Source organism: Nipponia nippon, unplaced genomic scaffold (genome assembly GCF_047370975.1).
Source record: "Nipponia nippon isolate SJK-2023a ecotype South Korea unplaced genomic scaffold, ASM4737097v1 scaffold_1, whole genome shotgun sequence".
In the NCBI taxonomy this organism is placed as follows: domain Eukaryota; kingdom Metazoa; phylum Chordata; class Aves; order Pelecaniformes; family Threskiornithidae; genus Nipponia; species Nipponia nippon.
Window position 1 is genome coordinate 15,183,061 of NW_028262290.1, and position 6,429 is coordinate 15,189,489.

Here is a 6,429-nt window from a genome sequence, read left to right on the forward strand (position 1 = left end):
GAAAAGGTTGGCAGAGAGCCTGAACCTCAAAATTGCAGCTCTGTTGGTGATCAGGTCAGCGAGGACGGACACACGCACACAGTCTGTGCCGTGTTACTGGTCTTATGCAATTAACAGCCCTGCAATCAAAACAGCCTAATTATTTGTTACAGATGTGCTTGTACAAAGAGATTATGCAAGACTAAGTGGCTTTTAGCACTGGCAGGGTTTTTTTCCCCCTACTTTAGCGGCTGTTTGTCTGAGGGCTGCTTGCCCCGGACTGGGACTGGCCAAATGAGCAGTGGTCAATGGGAAACCCAGATTTTGCATCTTCTCTGGCCAGGGCTACCCACACTGCGTACTGATAGCCAGGCTGTGCAGAGCTGCTTTTAAGGATCAGATTGGCTAATGGTGAAGAGACAAGGATGGTTAGTGACTGCTCAGGATTTTATATTAAGTTTTTTGCTTCATTCATTTGTCGAAGTATGTTCCCTGAAGCTGCTGGGGCCAGGGTGGTTCCTTCCACAGCTCCTGTATTAGAATTCAAAACATGGGGAAGGTGAGTGAAGAGGTTTCTGCTGGGCTTGGTGTAGTTCATGCTTACCAGCACCTGGAAAAGATGCTGTTGATTTTCTGCTTATTGTCTGAGACCCTGGAGAAGGTAAAATGCCCGCTGTACCCCAGCATTACACAAACAACACAAGGCAACACAAAACAAGCATCAGCTCGGATCAGGACAGTGTTAGATTTTCTGAGTCCATGAGGAGCAGTTAGCTCGTAGTTGTTAATATCTGCCAAATATTATAAGAGATGAAAATCAGAAAATTTGCCAAAAGCAGAGTTGTCAATCGCTGCCCCTGGCTGTTGGCAGATGGAGGGTGTGTGGCAGTACAGGGGCAGAGACAGGACAAGGACAGGCCATTAACTGCTTCGCTGCTGGAAGCTGTCACCCCACGTACCCTCACTTCTGTACAGTCACTCAAACCGGCTGCTGGCAGTGGCCCATGCAGATGTTTCAAAGGCTGGTGAAACAAAACACAAAACTGTATTTGCTCAGCCCAGAGGTATGGGGATGAAGGGGAAATTCTTATTAACATATAAGGATGCCACAAATCATGCAACTCTTGAAAAGTTGGGGGGCATGCTGAAAAGTGACTTGTAACATCCGAAGTAGGAAGATAATCAGCTGTCATATTCAGCTTCCTATACGATATAAAGACTGCTAGGCATCGATGTGGCTGTGGATATGATGTTTTCCGACGAGGATATCAGTGTTTGAAAAAAGATTAAGGAACAGTGTGAATGCAAGACCCTACTTTGCATCTGCTGCTACAGTGCTGGGCAGTAAAGGGCAGAAGAGAGAGCCCCACTCTCCACGTACAGAGTGCACTGCGTGGAGGAAACTTATACTTCATTTGTATGCAAGAGACAGCTTGAAAAATTCCCAAGCAGCTGAATTTGCTTCTAAAATTTCCAAAAGATGCAAAATCAGAACAGCCCAGGCATGCTTCACCCTTTCCCCAGCTTTCTGCCCGTCACCAGTACTTCCCATTTAAGACCGTTCACCTCCCTTCTCAGCCAGGGCTGTCTGCGTTCTTGCTATCAGCAGTATGCCAGTGTGTGCCTTCAGCCTTACACAATTAAAAGTTTAAGAGGCTTGTGATGCAGAAGGCAAGTTCCTAAATCAAATAAAAATGTCCTCCATTTGCTTGAGACTCTACAATAATTTGTTCCAAATTTTGTGCTCTCCATTGGTCCAATTTACACAAACACACAGTAATTAGCTGCAGAGCTTCTTTTAAATTTACAAAAGCAATCATTCTCTGTGATAGCTCTATGCTATGCCCAACTCCCTCTGAATAGACTTTAATGACACGGTAACCATGGTTACAGTATATAAAATATGCAGCCACGAAATGTGGAAATGCAACAGTGTAATATAATTTTCTCTGGAAAATAAAGGTTTTTGGCATATTTGCATTAATTAGGACATCGCATTAAGTATTTCATGTCTGCATTCTTTATGAAAATAAAAGTCATAACAGACAAAATGATTCTTGAATTCTATTCAGTGGCAAAGAGTACCGTTGGGAAAGCATTTTCCCTGATAAAACAGGACATTTTAACTGGACATCTGTAAGTGCCATTCTGGTAAATTGGAGTTACAGCACGTTGGAAACAAGCCGAGATCCACTGCGATCGGAGCAGCCATATGTCGCAGAGCTCAGGCGTTTAATCCGAGGAGTGGCGACTGGGAGGAAGCAGCAAAACCTCTCATCCACGGAACTGAGTGGGTACCGGGGGAAATTCATGGGCCAACATAGCAAACCAGGACTCGCTGCATCATGTTTCCAGGCTTTTTGCTCTTCTGTTGCTATTTGTTATTATATCTGTTCAACTGGTATAAAACAACTTATTGCACATAAATCGAGCCCACTGCTAAATGATACTCTGACTATTTTGTGAATGCTACAGCCCCCTCCTTCAACCTTTCATATATCACACAGATCTTTTGGATGAGGGTTGAGGATCCTCAGATCTCTCTTCTCTTGACGATCTGCCTCTCTGCAGCAGATCTGATTGTACTGGTGGGCTAGAGCATTTTATCCCTCCAACTTACACCTTTAACATCTCCACTTTGGCAGTTGTTGGGAAAAGGGAGAAGGGTGGCCATCCCAGGGAAAGGGAGAGGCAGAACACAGCCCTGCTCTAACTTTTGCACTAGCTGTATTGCATGCTAACATACAGAGGTAAAATACAACAGGATGGGTGCATCATCTGTCATGAGTTTGGAGTTGTAAAGAAAACTTGGACCAACTTGGCTGTAGTGACAGAAACTCACAAGCTTCCTTCCAAAGTAGATGCTACTTGCTGCTCTGTCCCCTTCAGGTGACAACATCAGAGTGGTCCTGACAAGCCCATCTGCTTATTCGTATTTGCAGCAGTGATGCCATAACGAGTAGCAAATAGCCTTGAAGTGAGTTTTCAAGCAATACAAAGGCGGTTACTTTATTTTCTCTTGAAGCATTCATCAAATGACATTAGACAAGGAATTTATTTATAAAATCTAGCCTCTTCATGACAAACTGATGTTCAAGAGAAAAGAGTAAATTAATTGAAAAGCATCTATTATGAATAGGTCATTTAGTTGTAGCCTCAAGCAAACCACCTCCTTATCAGCTGGACATGGAAGGATGCTCCGAGTTCAGCTGTACCTCTTGTTCCCTCAGCTGCAGCCTAGTGAGAGCAACACAAAGGAAGGAAGATTAACCTTAGAAAATACAAAAGGATGAAAGGTTGGTGAAAATCCTTCAGTTCCATTTAGGTCAGGCTGGCATTCAGCTACAGCTCTGGCCAATTAGACAACTGGAGCGGATTTGCTTTTTGTCCCCATGTCTTGTGCACCCTTGTTGCAGAACCAGAAGTGAAGGATAACATTTTTATTCCACTTCCAAAAAATACAGATGTAACATTTCATTTAGGGAAAAGGTACTGGATTTCTTTTTTGTTAGAATCTTATCCCTTTTTTTTTTTTTTTTTTTTTCACCATGCAGACAAGATCAAATTTGGAACCTCAGTTTTGCTTAGCTAGATCTTGTTTTCTTTAATACAATCCTCTGATTAGGACATTCAAATCCAGTCAAAGATAACACAAAAAATGCAATTAAGATTGACAGGTATATGTTCTTTATAACCTTGGACTCAGTTTCTGAGATATAGTGTGTCTGTGCAGAAGGGACAAAAAGAGCAGGACTCCTTTCTGAATTTTGTGCATTTTGAAACTGTTTCTCCTCACAGCACAGAGTGTCTCTCTCAGATATTTACAAAGCACCTGTCACCATGGGAACAAAATTAAACATCAGAAAAGCAAAGGAAAAGAAGTATTCTCTACTCTTATGTATGCTTCTGAAGAAAAAGAAGGACTGAGTAGAGCACCAGCTCCAAACTTCAGTCTAGGTTTGAGTTCTTCTCCAGCAAAAAGTACCAATGCCAACACCATCTTCCCTCCTCCCTTTCTTTGAAGAGCACAAAACCGTCAAAGAAATCAAAGAACATATTTGAGAAGGTAATGACTATGTCTTGGTCTACATAGTGTCATTCTGATAAAAAGCATGGTAAAATCCTAGTCCTCATTGAGTCAATGCAAAAATTAGCATGGAGTTAAATCTTTTTCTTTTTTTAAGTGAAATGCAGGTTCAACATGCTCTCCAACACTTGGACATGAAGTAAGTACTTTGTGACTGCCGGCCATCCAGACAGAACTATTAGTCTGAGGACCAGACTTGTGATGGTCGGGATTTTGTGGCCCCCCTAAAGTCTCGATGACAGACTGATGTTGGTTCCTGCTTTGCGATATGGCTGTGCCCGCCTGTCCCGGTCCAGCTCTGCACCCCACAGAGCGCGGTGACAAAGGTACCTTCCACCCCGCTCTTACCCAAACACCCAGCGCTGACATGCCCGCTCACTGAACAACGTGTCCTCAACCCATTCTGATGTTCTGAATAATTCAAACCTACTAAAAATATATGTCATTTTAAAGAATAATTACAGACTACTATTATCCTTTGAAACTGAGTAAGTATATTCAAATTATAATGAAAAAGGACAAAGATGTAGAACTATGAGCCCCTTCTTAGTCTTTACCGCTGTGTTTTTGAGCTATACATTTCCCCATGCTTTGGGTTCTGCACCCAGTAGCGATTTGTGGTATCATATATTGTGGTTTCTTCTCCACTCCCACTTCCATGCAGAAATGCCAGCTAGGCACATCTTGGAAGCTGGCTGTCTAAAGGCTAATAGACATTATTTGATATTATTAACACATGATACTTATGCTTTATGGTCAAAACCTGTGCTGACCTCATTAGGAGTGAGTAAGGGCTGCCACCCAGAATGTGACCCACAGAATTACTAAAGAGACCCTGAGAAGTTCAATCAAAGCAGTAAACATCACATCCAGACCTGCAGTTATGTTTAAATTCTCTCTCCTCCCCAGCCCATGTTGAACCACGTTATATTTTAAGAATAACTCTGCTGGCAGATCTTTTTCAGTTGCTTGGAAAGAAGAAAGTTCATGCTTAAAATTGCTGCAACATCGCTACTCCCAGCTATTCAACATCCCGTGGCATTGCACGAAACGTCGTGTCCACACAGGCCTACCTTAGCGAGTGTTCCAGCCAAGCGCAACGTGAGTCATCTTCTGAGCTTCAGCTGGCTGACTTGCGAGGAATTTGCAGGTGTGTGTTTGTTTGGATTACAAGGAGACTATTTCAAGTGAAGACAGAATGTTTCATTCCTGCTCCTCATTCTCATACGCACATTATATTTGTCACTCCTGTCAACAAACATTTGTAAACTAAAAATAATGTGTTAAATATACATACTCTATTACAGTGCTTTGGAAGACATTGAGCCATCTCTGCTTACAACTTCAGTGTTGTCTCTTGGCTGTCTCCCTCCTTTGGTACACAGCACTCCCACTGTGCCAGCTGGAAAGACCCATCTCTCTCCCCTCACCCCTCCTCAGTTTACTCACCGTTACTTTCCTAGTTAATATTCAGAGGAGAGTAACATCTTCTGAAAGTCCAAATATTTTGCAGACAGCCTTGGGAAACTGGCTTGAATCATCTTTCAGGGCAAACGTGTGACACCTCATTTTCCACCAATGGAAGTTGCGTGCAGGCAAACGACAGCCTAACCGGGAGCCCCTCCGGTTAAACAAACTCGGTCTTCGTTTCCAGCGCAGTCTTTCTGTTTGCTCTGTGTCAATTTTGCTGAATAGCTCAGACTCTGCTGGAATAATTGTCTCATTAGGTATACAGGATACAAGTTGTAAACTGCATTCTGTCATCTCAAGAATAAATTATACCCAAGCAGCTACTGAACAGCGAGTGTGAATAGAGTCTGGCACATGTATTTTGCATGACTTGGAACAAGCAATATCTATATGTACTCATTACCATTCAGGTAGCAAGGTCAAGGTCAAATCCTTTGCATTGCTTGAGCTCTTCCAAAGGCCATGCAAAAAGGAGCGCGATCATTATCCAGCATCACCTAACATTGCATCCAAATATTTTTATGAAAATTAGATCTGATTATTCACAAGGTCTCCCCTGTGGTCTTTCACAGATGCATGTAAGAGAGGCAAAAAGAGAGGTGGAGCAGGCAAAGAAGGAAAAGAGTCTATAGAAAACAAGGGGAATGGAAGGAGAAAAAAAAAAGGTAACTATATGAATATTAACCTGAATTAAAAATAGGATAAATAAGCAAAAATTCAAGCTGAAAAAGAAGTGAACAAGAACAGAATGCAAAGATTGTAAATGAAAGAATATCAGATGATCATTATTATAGACAGCTGTCTTCTCTTCAGCACAGGTGCCAAGAATCTGCACTTCTGAAATTGTCTGACCCCCATTTAATTGTACTTTAAGCATCCAACAAAGTGTCACA

The 6,429-nt window shown here is 42.3% G+C and overlaps 1 long non-coding RNA gene across 1 annotated transcript; it reads right to left on the reverse strand.

Annotated features, from left to right (window-relative positions):
- Positions 1–3,039: 3,039 nt before the first annotated feature.
- LOC148057249 (uncharacterized) lies at positions 3,040–5,766 on the reverse strand. The gene is made up of 3 exons (XR_015707105.1): positions 5,516–5,766; positions 5,140–5,314; positions 3,040–3,216 (listed from the first exon to the last, which is right to left on the reverse strand). It is a non-coding gene; the product is annotated as an uncharacterized LOC148057249 (long non-coding RNA).
- Between the last annotated feature and the right edge of the window lie 663 nt (positions 5,767–6,429).